General features: G+C 37.7%; 1 protein-coding gene across 7 annotated transcripts in view; it reads left to right on the top strand.

Moving 5' to 3' along the window:
- Positions 1-15,960, top strand: part of SLC25A21 (solute carrier family 25 member 21) — a 519,679-nt gene that overhangs the window by 146,133 nt on the left and 357,586 nt on the right. Inside the window, exon 1 of one of the 7 annotated variants that reach the window (XM_025271365.3) lies at positions 5,753-8,948. The exons of 4 other annotated variants lie outside the window; for them this stretch is intronic. The gene's annotated coding sequence lies outside the window, so the exon portion shown is untranslated. Of the gene's footprint in view, positions 1-5,752; positions 8,949-9,056; positions 9,214-15,960 lie in introns of those variants that run through there. 2 more of the 7 variants (XM_044932759.2, XM_044932761.2) reach the window with 2 other exon arrangements.

Raw genomic sequence — 15,960 nt, forward strand, 5'->3', positions numbered from 1 at the left:
GTAGTGGTTTTTGCTATACATTGACATGAATCAGCCATGGGTGTACATGTGTCCCCCATCCTGAACCCCCCTCCCACCTCCCTCCTCATCCCATCTCTCAGCGTTGTTCCAGTGCACCGACTTTGAGTGCCCTGTTTCATGCATTGAACTTGGACTGGCGATATATTTCACATATGATGATATATATGTTTCAATGCTATTCTCTCAAATCATCCCACCCTCACCTTCTCCCACAGAGTCCAAAAGTCTGTTTTTTATATATCTGTGTCTCTTTTGCTGTCTCGCATATTACTCAGCTATTGAAAAGAATGCATTTGAATCAGTTCTAATGAGGTGGATGAAACTGGAGTCTATTATACAGAGTGAAGTAAGTCAGAAGGAAAAACACCAATACAGTATATTAATGCATATATATGGAATTTAGAAAGTTGCTAACAATGACCCTATATGCGAGACACCACTGGAGGCTTTTAAGCAAAGGAATGTCATGGATATATTACCTTTCTTGATGCTGTTGTATAATAGATTGTAGGTGAGCAAGCATCTCAGGGAAACCAGCAAGTAGGCTATTGCACACGTTTGGGCTAGGGATAACTTTCAAACAGATGATCTTGAGATCCCACTATCTTCAGAATAGTTACTAATAGTTACAGTTGACCCTTGATCAACTTGGGTTTCTGCTATGTGGGTCCCCTTACATTTGGATCATTTTCAGTTATTATGTATTAATACTACAGTACTACATCATCTGCCACCAGTTGAATTTAGGGATGCAAAATCACAAATAAAGAGGGCTGAGTGTAAAGATAGGTGGATTTTTAACTATTCAGGGGCCAACTATATGTCTCTTAAAAGTTCTTTTGAAACCCAAGTGAAGAATTATTCGGCAATATTATTATTGCTCTTGCAGTAATAATGCCAGTGACTGGAGAAGTAGTCAGTGTTGAGGTAATGCAGGTGGCACAGGCCAAGGGAAAGAAAGTAGATTTTCTCCAAGCGCAAAGTGACACCATGGAGGGTTTTAGGCATGGAGTGACATGCTTCAGAATTTTTAAAGGTGTGTAAAAAGTAAATTATAAAATTGCAAAAGCAGAAGATAACAAATATGATAGTAGGCTGTTGTAAAAATCAGAGGAAATATGATGGAGGTATAGAGTAATGGCAATGCAAGATAGTGGGGAGTAGACAGATTCTCAGTGTTTAGGACTAGACTGGATGTGGGGCATATGAAACAGAAAGGTGCCCCTGGTTTCTTGAATGAACAAGTAGATAGAGGTGTCAAGTAAATAGGGGACAGTGTTGGGGGCAAGATTAGTAGTTCAGTTTTGGAAATATTAAATTTTAGACATTTGTGCCTAAATAAGATTTTTTTAAGTAGACAGCTAAATATATGGATTTGAAAGTAATATACATTTAAGCATTTATAAATTAAATGACGGAGAAGGCAATGGCACTCCACTCCAGTACTCTTGCCTGGAAAATCCCATGGATGGAGGAGCCTGGTAGGCTGCAGTCCATGGGGTCGCGAAGAGTCGAACACGACTGAGCGACTTCACTTTCACTTTTCACTTTCATGCATTGGAGAAGGAAATGGCAACCCACTCCAGTGTTCTTGCCTGGAGAATCCCAGGGACGGGGGAGCCTGGTGGGCTGCCGTTTATGGGATCGCACAGAGTCGGACATGACTGAAGCGACTTAGCAGCAGCAGCAGCAGCATATTATGAATATAATTCTGTTTTTTTTCCATTAAAACCAAATTATGAGAATTCTTCCATATCTATAATATAGAATTACTTCATTATTTTTTTAAAGTTGCATGATAGTATAGCTGTACTATAATTTAATCAAAATTTACATATGTGGTAATTATTAAGTATATTATTACATAATTTTTCAAGTATTTCTATAGGATTTCAAGAAGTAGAATTTATCGATCAAAACGTATACACATTTTGAGTTCAGATAGAAACTGCTGCCCTTGAAAAGAACTATACCGGTTAACCAGGTATTAGAGTGCCAATTTTCCTAACATTGGACTCATCAATTTATGTTATGCTTTACAATCTGAAAGGGGAAAATGTAATCTCAGTGTTATTTTACTGTACTTTCTTGTTATCCATGATGTTGAGCATTTTTTCATGTTTATTAGCCATTCCATTTTTTGGTTTTCTGTAAAAAAAGATATGAAATCATTCTAGAAATGAAAAAGCAAAATAAAATTCAGATATTTAAGAGAAATAAAATGAGAAGTTAAAAAATGAAGGAAGAAAAGAGAGAAGAAAGGTAACAGGAAAGCATAAAGTAAAGAAGTAGAGGCCTAATTACTATTTGCTTTTTTGTTATAGTCTCATAAGGTGACTTATGAGAATTTTGAAGAGTGACTGGTTTGGGGAGGGTTAAATATTTTATGAAAATCGCATTATGCTTTTGTGTATAAAAATATGTTAATAAAATACTAAAGGTAGGTTTTGGAAGGCATTTTAGAAATCAGTGTTGTTGTTATTGATTTTTAATATTTTTTTGTCTGGCTGCAGCAGGTCTTAGTTGCAGCATGTGGGATCTAGTTTCCTGACCAGGGAACGAACCTCGGCCCCCTGCATTGGGAGCGTGGAGTCTTAGCCACTAAACCATCAGGGAAGTCCCTGGAAATCAATGTTTTAATGTCTGTTTTAGTTACCTAATAATATATATTATTACCTATATATTAAGAGACTTGAAAACAAATCTGTAAATGCTCAAGAAGCTTTGATGGTTAAAATAGAGGATGATAATGAGGAGCTCCATAAAGTATTTTTTTCCCTTGGAGTAGCCCAGTGTACTTTGTAGAGCATCTGTTCTTTGCAGGCTACTACCATAGTCAGAACAAACCCAGTAAGAGGTCACCCACAGCCATGTGTATCCTGTTCTATTAATAAAGGAAATGTTGACTAGGACACTGGGGATTAGACACAACTACTTTTCTAAAATGTCATTGAATTGATCTTTATCTGTAAAGCCAACACAGACATACGAATATTTAAAATGAGCTCCTTGCCTCTCAGATTTCAGTAGGATAAAGCCTGGTGTTTCATATCACACCCATGGAATAGTGGCTCTGAATGGCAAGAAGTCTTTAAAAATCATATTTGTTAAAGCTTTTATTTTCAAATACGACTCCAATTATTAGGGTTCTTGGAGTATATATTTTAAATTACAAAGCAGTTTAACTTTTGTTTAACTAGACTCTGAGCATTATATTCTACAACTATCCCCCCAAGCAGTCTGATACTGTGCTCTCAGAGTTCCAAGTTCGTGGTGGTTAGACCAAGTTGGCGTGTCCCCAGAGTACACTGGCCTTCTTTGGAGACTATTTATGATCAAATCAGTTTTGTCATTTCAACAGTAGGAATGACAAGTTAAACATACCCAGCACTGTGGATTCTTTGTGATGATCCCTAACTTCAAGAGCAGTTGTTTTACACTGAATGTCCTAAGTGGTGGGTCTATTAGGAAAATTGAGTCCTTTAACCCAAACAACTATTTGTATTATTTTTTAGTTTATTTTACTCTTTGAGCTGTGTTGGGTCTTTGTTGCCGTGCATAGGCTTTCTCGAGTGGTGATGAGCAGGGGCTCCTCTTTGTTGGGGTGTGCAGCTTCTCATTGTACTGGTTTCTCTTCTCTGCCTGGCTTGTGGAACACAGGCTCTAGGGTGCATGGGCTTCAAGAGCTGCAGTACGCAGGCTCAGTAGTTGTGGCACGGGCTTAGTTGTTCTGCAGCATATGGAATCTTCCTGGACCAGGGATCAAGCCTGTGTCCCCTGTATTGGCAGGTGGATTCTTATCCACTGTACCACCAGGGAAGTCCCAAATACCTATTGTTAAAATTGGGAAATTTGGCTACCACACATGTGCAGACTCTGTTCTAAAAATGTTTTGTGTACTAAATGATGGAATCATGAACTAAATAAGAGTCAGAAGTTGACTAATATTTACCAGTACTAAAGACAATATGAAATGTCTGTTAATGCCTTGAAATTGAGGTTAAATTTTCAGTGATAATTTAAAGTTATTTACTACTTTCTGCATGTACAGCTTATATTACTTGTGGGCATGATATTACTCGGCCATATAATTTAGCTTCTAATTTCCTAATCATCTTAAGGGTGGTAGAGGAAGAAGTTATAGTACTGAAGTTTTCTTATAGTAGGTTAATGGCAAGTGTGATGAAATACGTGAATTACATGTAAAAAGTATATAGCAAGATAACATAAGACATTTGATAGCAGCAGCTTTTAAATTTTAATCCTAAATATTACAGCTGTGTTCTCATTATGCAGTCTGTACATCATGCTATCTCCTAACTTCAGTGGTCATATACAATAATAGACCTTTGGATTTAATATCCTTGACTTCACTCTTCATGCATAGTCCCAAAGTTGTGATGGGTACTAATTTGTCACTTTGCTGAAGCATGGCTTTGCATTTCTTTTAAACTGGGTAGGAGCAAATCACTGTGGTTAGAAAGTAAGCCCAGCCAATTACAGTGTGAGAGCTTCTCAGGGCAATTTAGTTATTCCAATTTGATCATCACTATATGATAATTCTTGTGAAGAGTAAAGATTTGCTGTCTTTGTGAAAAGTAGTCCAGAAGAAAAAAAACTAAGAGCCAAGTGGTGAGTATGATAAAAGTGAGAATGTAAAACCCTCTGAAAAGTGATGTTTGTTTATTTCACCATGATTTAGGTGTATGAAGTGAGCTTATTATGCTCCACAGAGAAAGAGAAATGATTTGTAAATCTATTCTGGGAATGCTGTAGCCAATATAAGAATTGCTCATCAAATAAGCATTTTTAGCAAAGTCGAAAAGGCCATTGACTTTTGGCATGATAAATATTCACCATTTGGGGGAATAAATGGGTTCTTATCTATCAAGTACTTGAGACAGTATTTAGCACATAAAAACCATGCAAATATTATCTTCTGAAATCATGATGATTTTAATGATGATGTAATTCTGGATGAGACTGTGAGAGAAAACCAAAGACCTCTATAGGTATTTGCATACATCAGTTATCAAGGGTCTGCTGTGGTGTCTCCCAGTTAATAATAAGTATTCAAAAGTAAAATGCTTGATATGATCAATTTATTCTCATCACTGCTTATTCATTTAGAAGTTCTCATGAATCTCAAAAGCATAAATATCTCCATTATTTTTAAAATTATCTCATTTAGAGTTTCTGGGGAAAAATGTGTACATCTGTGAGTGGTTTAATATGAACACATAAAAATTGAGAATTTGTTGTTGTTCAGTTGCTAAGTTGTGTCTGACTATTTGTGACCCCATGGAGTGCAGGACACTAGGCTCCCCTGTCCTTCACCATCTCCTGGAATTTGCTCAGATTCATGTCCATTGAGTCAGTGATGCTGTCTAACCATCTCATCCTCTGTTGTCCCTTCAATCTTTCCTAGCACCAGGGTCTTTGCCAATGAATTGTCTTGTTGCATCAAGTGGCTAAAAAATTGAAGCTTCAGCATCAGTCCTTCCAAGGAATATTCAGGAGCTTATTTCTTTTAGGATTGACTGGTTCAATCACCTTGCAGTCCAAATGACTCTCAAGAGTCTTCTCCAGCACCATAATTCAAAAGCATCAATTCTTCAGTGCTCAGCCTTCTTTATGATCCAACTCTCACATCCATGATCTCACATCTCACATACATGACTACTGGAAAAACCATAGCTTTGACTATACAGACCTTTGTTGGCAAAGTGATGTCTATGCTTTTTAATACATTTTTTTCTCACTTTAAATTTAGAATTTAAGCACCTTTAAAAAGAGCATTTTAAACATTTTAAAAATCAAGTTTAGATATTTCTCTAGGTTCTGTCTGAAAGACTTCCCCTTACTCTTGGACGCCTGGCAGATCCCTTTCCTGATCCTTAAGCCTGACCAAGTCCTGCTTCCTGCTGAAGCCTCCCAGGCTCCCCCAGGCTCATGGACTTCATGCTGCCAGTGTACCACTCTCTGCCTTGCTGTGTTACATCCTGAATTCATAATTTGCATTTCTCATGCTAGACAGCAAGCCTGTTGACAAAGAAAGTAGGTCCTTACTAAATGTATGAATGAACCTCAAATCATTTCACATGTAACAAAAGGAGATAAGAGAGACCTAATATTTCAAGCAAAGGACCTGGTGGGCTACAGTCCATGGGGTCATAAAAGAGTTGGACATGACTTAGCAACTACACAACAACAGCAATATTTCAAGCAATGCAGATGCCAGGCAGTGACCATATCAGAAAAACTGTAAGTTTCTCCCTATCCCCTGAAAAAAGATTTTAAATTATGAGTTGATAGCACACAGCAACAGTAGAGGAAAGTTGTTTTTGTAAAAACAACTTTTATAAGGGAAATCTTCATTCAGAAAAATCTAGAGAAGAGAAGAAATATAAAGAGGCTTTCATTTGTCCCTAAATGTTATATTGGCATCATTGGTGACATCGTTGAATTAGTGTGGTTAGTTTTTGTAAAAACAATTGAGTATCCACTGCATTTCAAGTACTATGCTATTGTTTCTCAATGTTTCATCTTACTCAACCCTCACAGCAATCCTGTTCTGTATGTCCTTGTATTTTCCCAATTTTCAGATAAGGAAATTAAGGCTAAGAGAAGCAGTACATCCAAAGTCACAGGTAATGAGTGGCAGACTAAAATTTGAACCAGATGTTCTGACTCAATTGGAGTTTTCTACCCACCATTCTATTCAAATTTTAATTCTTACTCACCTAGACGATTATCTGAGCACTGGAGATATTTTTTACATTATGTCAAGATGTCTTAAGTTGGTAAGACCTACAAAGGTATGATATATTTCCTGAGCCCTGCATCTCCCGCTATCTGCACCATGGATTTATGGTTGATTTTGCCTGTCCAATCCTGTGTTCTCAGCATTAACACCTGGACTAGTAGGACCACTGAGAGGACCATGTCAAGACATCAGTGTGTCTGTAACTTTCACTGAGCATTCTCTGGCTAGGTTGTTGCTTTTACTGGGGGGAAATTTGTTTAGAGGGCCACAAACGAGTCAGGGTTTTCATTATGTTTAGACACCAACACTAATTCAGAGATGTCACCAACAATGCTAAAATAACACTAAGCGACAAGTGGAAACCTTTTTTTTTCCTTCTCTTATCCAGATTTTTCTGAACTAAGACTTCTAAACTAAATCCTTTATTCTTTACTTCCAAGGAAAAGCACCAAGCCTGTCATTGAGGTAAATGAATACATATGGGCGCTGATGGAGTGAGATTAAGAAAAAGGAAAGAGAGAAATGAGAACAGGTGTTGGAGAGACAAACTAAGAAAAGGCTTATATTTGCCCTGCTGTGCACTTGCCTACACCTGGGCCCTGGGTTCCTCTGGCAGGTTTTATCTCTGTGCACTTCTGTTTATAAAGAATTATTCTCCTGGACTAAGATTGTCTTCCATTGTCACTTGTTGTTTGCTGGATTCCTTTGGTTACACAGATGTTGTACTAGAAATAGGAAAATATATGTGCTGCCTCTTGATATAAAATTGTTTTTGTAAACAGTCCTTTAACTTGCCCATAAAATAACTGAGACATAAATCTTAGAGGAATAAAACTTTGAAGAAGGCACAGAACATTAGCACTTAATCAAAGCCTCTCTTCCTTCTCCAGTATCAACTCCTAATTGGGGATGGCCTGTACCTCTTTGTAAGGTTCTCTCTGCGTTACACCAGGTAGTTAAAATCATGGGATGCTGCTTTAGCAGTTAGACTGGGTAGATATGGTGAGTAATCACAAGATATAGTTTAAAACTCAATGGTAGAACAGAAAAATCAGATTTATATGTAAAAGTTTCAAGCTTGATTTCCATTACTTTGCTTTCAACTTTTCTATTTTTAATTTATGCAAACTAGAAACACCAATTTGGGTAAAACTGTATCAGATTTTTCCTTTTCAAACGTTACCTTTCTGTACAAATATCTCTTTAGAGTAAAATTTGGATTATATAAAATGGAAAAAAAAATGGCAGAGGTGGGTGGGGACTTTATATTGACATGGTTCCAGTTGCTGCAGAAGACTATATGAGCTTTGGGTACCACATCTATTACAATAGCTGAAACTCCATCCCCTCTACCCCCACCCCCATCCTGATCCCAGCCTCCTTTGTTGGGTTCTATATGTACAGAGCAGCATCAAGATTATATATTTAACCTATAGCACTTTCCCACAAATGTGGATAAAGATAGTTAATGCAAGTGTCTAAAATTCTGTCCAGTAATTCAGCAGAATAAATTCTTGTTTTGGAGCAAAGAATACATGCAATGATTTTTGGAGCATTGACTAGCCTGGAAACTGGTTTGATCATCTCTTCCAGCGATTGGCTTTGAGCAATCTGAAAATCTGTACAGTCCTTTAAGCCTGATGGTTTACTTGAGTGTGGTGAGTGAGAAGTGATGTTGGGAGTTTGAGTAGCAATTGTAGAGACACATTCTTTAAAATAATTAGAAGTAAATGCAGAAACTTTGAGATGGTAGAGGTTTTAAATGGATCGGTATCTTTTTTGAATGTGATTGTCATACTTTGGTTGAAGAGATAAATGATTATTAAATGAATTAACTCTTCCCTTAAAGTGTGCCAGTAAAATCAAGGTAGATGAATGAGCACTTTTTTTTTTACCAAGAGAAATAGATTTCTTAGGCAAGTTATGGTGAGTGGTCTGAAAATTCTGGCTTTTTAATGCCAAAAAATAAGTTCCAGACTATTAGAGGTAATTTTTAGCCAAGGTTTTTGCATGAGTAGTTCTTGGAAGTGCTGCGTGTAATCTGGCCAAGCTAGTGTAATGGCCAGTTCTTGGAATAAATAACAACGTGTCATCTCATAAGAGTCCTGCTGCAACAGATAATTCATACTGGTGATTTGACAACTAACCTCATTACTTTTCAGTAAGTTTTGGTCTGTATCATCTATCTTTCTAATCTGTAAATCACTCTCTGGTGTCTTCACTTTGGGAAGTGATAAAATGACTTGGCATTAGTCGCCGCTGTAGAAAAAAAATGTTAAAAAACATTGATTGGTTGCAGGATTATGCCGTTTCTTTATTTTGGGAGATTGTGAGAGCTCCACTTTGGGTACAGTGAGTTGTAAATATAGCACATATTACTGGAAGAAATGGCAAATTAAAAAATACTTACCTTAGAATTACCCTTGGTGAGTAAATACTATATTTATTATATTTCTGTGATTCTAAACCTCTATCTCTTGTTGCGTCTGACATCAAGTTAGTATAGTTATTTCCTTTTTAAAAGGAGAACTAACATAAAATATATATGTTCTTTGTAAGATAATCCCCATTTTAGAAACATTAAAATATGGGGAAAATAGGAATTAAGGAAATAATGTTGGCTAAGGTTTGTCTGAGATTCTGGCACAGTGTTTTAGGAAACTAATTGTTGATAATCTTGGACAGTATGTAATTTTGTTGGCTGTCTGTTTTTGCCACTCAGTAAAACAAATTGTTGAAAGATTTTGCTAGAGGTTTCCTTCTTGATTTTGTACTGTGTTGGTAAATCTTTTCACAGGGACCTTATTTTAGCAAGTTGTTTAATAAATACATGAATATGCATGCTGTTTTACATACATATAATATTTTAAGAATGGGGTATGATTTGAGCTAAGGGGAGAAAATTGAGATATTATATTGGGTTGGCCAAAAAGTTTGTTCAAGTTTTCTGGTGGCATCCCCAAATGAACTTTTTGGTCATCCCGTACTTCAAAACAAAATACTAAAACTAATATAGGAAATTTTTCATGAACATTTGAAAATACTGCAAAAAGCTTAGAAAAGTAGGCCAATGACTGTTCTCTATCATTAGTGAGACAACAGTGGGGACAGCTACACTTGGCAAATGTGATACTCTGTATATTATTCAGTTATTTAAATGTAAACATGTTTATCTGAACAGTTTACATTGTTTTTCATAACTGGCATTTTTTTTTTAACTTAAATATCTTTGGAATAATTGGTGGGCTAAAGCCCAGAACACAGTACGATTTCCATTACTTATCAGTTTTTTTTTTTTTTTTTAAGAAAATTACATTGTTATTTACTCAATAAGTGGATAATGGGCTTTATTTTTTAAGAAGAAAAAAGACAAAATATTCTAGGGATACAATGACTATATTTTATTTAGGCAAGGAACACACTGTCTGTGTTTTATGCTATAGTTCTTTTCATTTTGTGTGTAATGTGCTTTAATTTCACATGCACTGGTATGTCTAGCTTTGAAAAATCTTAAATTTGAATCACATCATATATATATACATGAAAGGTATACAGTATATTGATTTATAGGGGAAAGTAAATTTCAAAATGTACATAAAGCAAATCTAATCCATAAGTGCAGTATTTAAAAACTAAAATGTATGATAACTAGGTAAGTGAATTCAGTTCTTAACAGATGCTGCATTATGTTTCATAGTTTTTTTTAAAAAAACGTTTGTGTATCATTCTACTACCCAATCATGGCTATTTAATAAAATATAATGGATGGATATTGACATAATTCTTAGGGTATAAATATGAGAAACTAAACAAGATACCATGTTGGCTATAGATGGGAACTAAGAACCAAAAACAAGAGGTTAATTTTGAAGAGCTGTCTGAGCTTCTTGTGGAAGTCAGTCAAAATGGGATTGAACCTGAAGACTTGCTTCTCTGACCTTTGCTGTCTCCAGAATTCTTTTTATTGTGGTGTGTGTGTGTGTGTGTGTGTGTGCATGCATGTGCGTGCGTGCATGCGTGTGCATGAGGTGCAGATGTATGAACGATGGCTACTTACATGAAATAATTGGGGAGGTAATATTCTGGAGGGCAGTATCCTTAGGGGATTTGGAAGTTCCACATACATGTGTCGCATGGAGTGCTGCCTCTGATCATATGGCTGGTTGAATCCAGAGCAGGGATTGGAAGGAATGGATATGGATCATAATTAATTCCTTGGTCTGGCCTCTGTCCTTATTCCTCTTTGTAAAATGAGGGCATAAAAAGGTGTTTTAAAATTAGGAAGCACTATAGTGTAATAGTTATGAGACTCAGCCACAGAATCAGCAAATTTGGTTTGAGCCCTGGCTCTGCCCATGCCAGGTTTCCACAGCAGGTGCCTCTGACTAATGAGCTATTTACTGGGCTCTGAAGGGAGGGAGGGAGCATGTGGCCTCCCAGGGGCTCAGCAGCTGGTCCGTCTTCTGGAGGAACCCTCAGCAGGCTAATGGCTGCTCATGCCAGAGGCAAGAGGTGGTCAGAGAACGGGTGGAACAATTCTGGATCTTGTTTTTCTCAGAGGTGTTTACCTGATCATTAGCCATTTGGTGGCACAGAAAATGTTCAATCCATCCATCTTCCTGTCTAGTGGCTTTTTCAGTTACCCCATGAATTATACATTTTCACTGACTTAATACATAACTTTGGCCCAGGTGCCCTTAAATGCAGCACTAACATGAAATGCATGTGTTGGCTCTGCGGTCAGGTTTCAGGTTAGTAGATAAAACACTCTTGACATCTTTAATACCCTTTATAGGGTCTTGTATAAATAATAGTTGTCAGTTGATAGTTTTTTCTTCCAAGCATCGATGACATTTCAAAATAGAATTTGGTGGGTGGCTGCAGGTTGTTTTTGGAAAATAAAGACAAGCTATTTACTTGCTTTACCATCAAATGACTCTTTCATTATTTTGCCATTTAAAAATGTCTTAATGCCCCCTGGAACATGTGGCACCAATGAGCTAATCATAGTCAAAGAAAACATTGATTCTAAGAGTGGTTTGCAGCAATACTCTCTACTTGCATTATGCTTACAGAGGGAAAGATTATTAACACTTACTCTGGGTGGGTTCTCAGAATGCCTGGCCTTGGGTAGAGTGACACACAAAGCTAAGGAACATGTGGCCTGGGTGTTGGGACAGTGAGGGGAGGATAATGTTTTGTGGGGGTGTTTTCTTGGAAAATAACATACATTAAGAAAAGTACATTTCTTTTTTTTTTTAATTTTTATTTTATTTTTAAACTTTACAATATTGTATTAGTTTCGCCAAATATCAAAATGAATCCGCCACAGGTATACATGTGTTCCCCATCCTGAACCCTTCTCCCTCCTCCCTCCCCATACCATCCCTCTGGGTCTTCCCAGTGCACCAGCCCCAAGCATCCAGTATCGTGCATCGAACCTGGACTGGCAACTCGTTTCATACATGATATTTTACATGTTTCAATGCCATTCTCCCAAATCTTCCCACCCTCTCCCCCTCCAACAGAGTCCATAAGACTGTTCTATACATCAGTGTCTCTTTTGCTGTCTCGTACACAGGGTTATTGTTACCATCTTTCTAAATTCCATATATATGTGTTAGTATACTGTATTGGTGTTTTTCTTTCTGGCTTACTTCACTCTGTATAATAGGCTCCAGTTTCATCCACCTCATTAGAACTGATTCAAATGTATTCCTTTTAATGGTTGAGTAATACTCCATTGTGTATATGTACCATAGCTTTCTTATTCATTCATCTGCTAATGGACATCTAGGTTGCTTCCATGTCCTGGCTATTATAAATAGACATTTCTCCAAAGAAGACATACAGATGGCTAACAAACACATGAAAAGATGCTCAACATCACTCATTATCAGAGAAATGCAAATCAAAACCACTATGAGGTACCATTTCACACCAGTCAGAATGGCTGCAAACCAAAAGTCTACAAGTAATAAATGCTGGCGAGGGTGTGGAGAAAAGGGAACCCTCTTACACTATTGGTGGGAATGCAAACTAGTACAGCCACTATGGAGAACAGTGTGGAGAGTCCTTAAAAAACTGGAAATAGAACTGCCTTATGATCCAGCAATCCCACTGCTGGGCATACACACTGAGGAAACCAGAAGGGAAAGAGACATGTGTACCCCAATGTTCATCGCAGCACTGTTTATAATAGCCAGGACAAGAAAAGTACATTTCTTAACTGTACAGTTTGATGAATATTTACCAATTGCCTATGACCAGCTAACTAGGAGCAAGAAACAGATGTTCAGTTCAGTTCAGTCACTCAGTTGTGTCTGACTCTTTGCAACCCTGTGAATCGCAGCACACCAGGCCTCCCTGTCCATCACCAACTCCTGGAGTTCACCCAAACTCATGTGCATCGAGTTGGTGATGCCATCCAGTCATCTCATCCTCTGTCGTCCCCTTCTCCTCCTGCCCCGAGTCCCTCCCAGCATCAGGGTTTTTCCAATGAGTCAACTCTTCACACAAGGTGGCCAAAGTATTGGAGTTTCAGCCTCAGCATCAGTCCTTCCAAAGAACACCCAGGACTGGTCTCCTTCAGAATGGACTGGTTGGATCCTCTTGCAGTCCAAGGGACTCTCAAGAGTCTTCTCCAACACCACAGTTCAAAAGCATCAATTCTTCGGCACTCAGCTTTCTTTACAGTCCAACTCTCACATCCATACATGACCACTGGAAAAACCATAGCCTTGACTAGATGGACCTTTGTTGGCAAAGTAATGTCTCTGCTTTTGAATATGCTGTCTAGGTTGGTCATAACTTTCCTTCCAAGGAGTAAAGCGTCTTTTAATTTCATGGCTGCAATCACCATCTGCAGTGATTTTCGAGCCCAAAAAAGTGAAGTCTGACACTGTTTCCACTGTTTCCCCATCTATTTCCCATGAAGTGGTGGGACCAAATGCCATGATCTTAGATTTTTGAATGTTGAGCTTTAAGCCAACTTTTTCACTCTCCTCTTTCACTTTCATCAAGAGGCTTTTTAGTTCCTCTTCACTTGCTGCCATAGGGTGGTGTCATCTACATATCTGAGGTTATTGATATTTCTCCTGGCAATCTTGATTCCAGCACGTGCTTCATCCAGCCCAGCGTTTCTCATGACGTACTCTGCATAGAAGTTAAATAAGCAGGGTGACAATATACAGCCTTGACCTACTCCTTTTCCTATTTGGAACCAGTCTGTTGTTCCATGTCCAGTTATAACTGTTGCTTCCTGACCTGTATCCAGGTTTCTCAAGAAGCAGGTCAGGTGGTCTGGTATTCCCATCTCTTTCAGAATTTTCCACAGTTTATTGTGATCCACACAGTCAAAGGCTTTGGTATAGTCAATAAAGCAGAAATAGATGTTTTTTTGGAACTCTCTTGCTTTTTCCATGATCCAGCAGATGTTGGCAATTTGATCTCTGGTTCCTCTGCCTTTTCTAAAACCAGCTTGAACATCAGGAAGTTCACGGTTCACATATTGCGGAAGCCTGGCTTGGAGAATTTTGAGCATTACTTTACTAGCGTGTGAGATGAGTGCAATTGTGCGGTAGTTTGAGCATTCTTTGGCATTGCCTTTCTTTGGGATTGGAATGAAAACTGACCTTTTCCAGTCCTGTGGCCACTGCTGAGTTTTTCCAAATTTGATGGCATATTGAGTGTAGCACTTTCATAGCATCATCTTTCAGGATTTGAAATAGCTCAACTGGAATTCCATCACCTCCACTAGCTTTGTTCATAGTGATGCTTTCTAAGGCCCACTTGACTTCACATTCCAGGATGTCTGGCTCTAGATGTTACTAGACCATTAAAAACACCCTTGTAACTCCTTCCAATTAGTATTAACATATCCCGAAGAAACCATTGTCCTAACTTCTAACTTCCTAGTATTTCTGCTTTTGAACTTGATTTTGATTCAAAGAGCATGCTTACTTTTGTATCTGGCTTGTTTGTTCAGCATTGTATCTGTTAAAGTCATTCATGTTGTTACATTCAATTGTGATCTGTTCATTATAACTAATGTCTAGTGTTAAATGAATAAACTACAGTTTACATTGATGAGTATATGGGTAGTGTCCAGTTTCTACTGATTATAAATAGTGGTGTTATGAATATTCTTATAAATGTCTTTTGGTGAACATGTGAACATTTCTGTAGGGTATATAATGATGAGGGTAAATTAACTAAGAATCATAGAAATGTTCAGCTTTAGTAGGTACTACCAATTTTTCATCATAGGTATTACCATTTAAAAAATGCAAATAATCACTGCAGCTCTCTTGCTGCACCATGGTTTCTGAATTGTAGACTTAAATGGAAGGACTGTACCAAAAGATTATGGACTAGCCTTTAACTCTAACACAGACACGTTTGTACATAGACATATACTATATTCACTGCTGCTGCTGCTGCTAAGTCGCTTCAGTCGTGTCCAACTCTGTGCGACCCCATAGACGGCAGCCCACCAGGCTCCCCCATCCCTGGGATTCTCCAGGCAAGAACACTGGAGTGGGTTGCCATTTCCTTCTCCAATGCATGAAAGGAAAAGTGAAAGTGAAGTCGCTCAGTCGTGTCCAACTCTTAGCGACCCCATGTACTGCAGCCTACCAGGCTCCTTTGTCCATGGGATTTTCCAGGCAAGAGTACTGGAGTGGGTTGCCATTGCCTTCTCCAACTATATTCACTATATGCACTATATTTACTAGTATTGTTATATACAGTTTGTAATAGTTTTATCTGAATATTGCTTTTTATCTAACTGCCTTCAGTTTTCTTCTTACTTTTTCGCATGTTTGTACCCTCAGCACCATCACTATATTGTAGATACTCCTATTAAGCTCATTTTACAGACAAGGTACAGAGAAATAGCTTTCCCAAAATTCTAACATAGGAAGTAGGGAAGAATATGCACTCTTTCTTTACATGTAACATCTTTAAAACAAGATCTTAAAAGTCTGACCAGGTATAATCCTGAAGACCAGACCTATATGCAGAGAAAGCTTATAAGCTCAGCAGAGCCATTAATAATTCTGTAGAAGACAAAGCATTTGGATAATTTACATTAAAACATCTGAGATGAAATACTGTAAAGCAATTATATTTCAGTAAAAAATAATAACCTATTGAATGCTGAAAAAAAGATG

The sequence above is a fragment of the Bubalus bubalis genome, chromosome 20 (genome assembly GCF_019923935.1).
Source record: "Bubalus bubalis isolate 160015118507 breed Murrah chromosome 20, NDDB_SH_1, whole genome shotgun sequence".
Taxonomy (NCBI): Eukaryota; Metazoa; Chordata; class Mammalia; order Artiodactyla; family Bovidae; genus Bubalus; species Bubalus bubalis.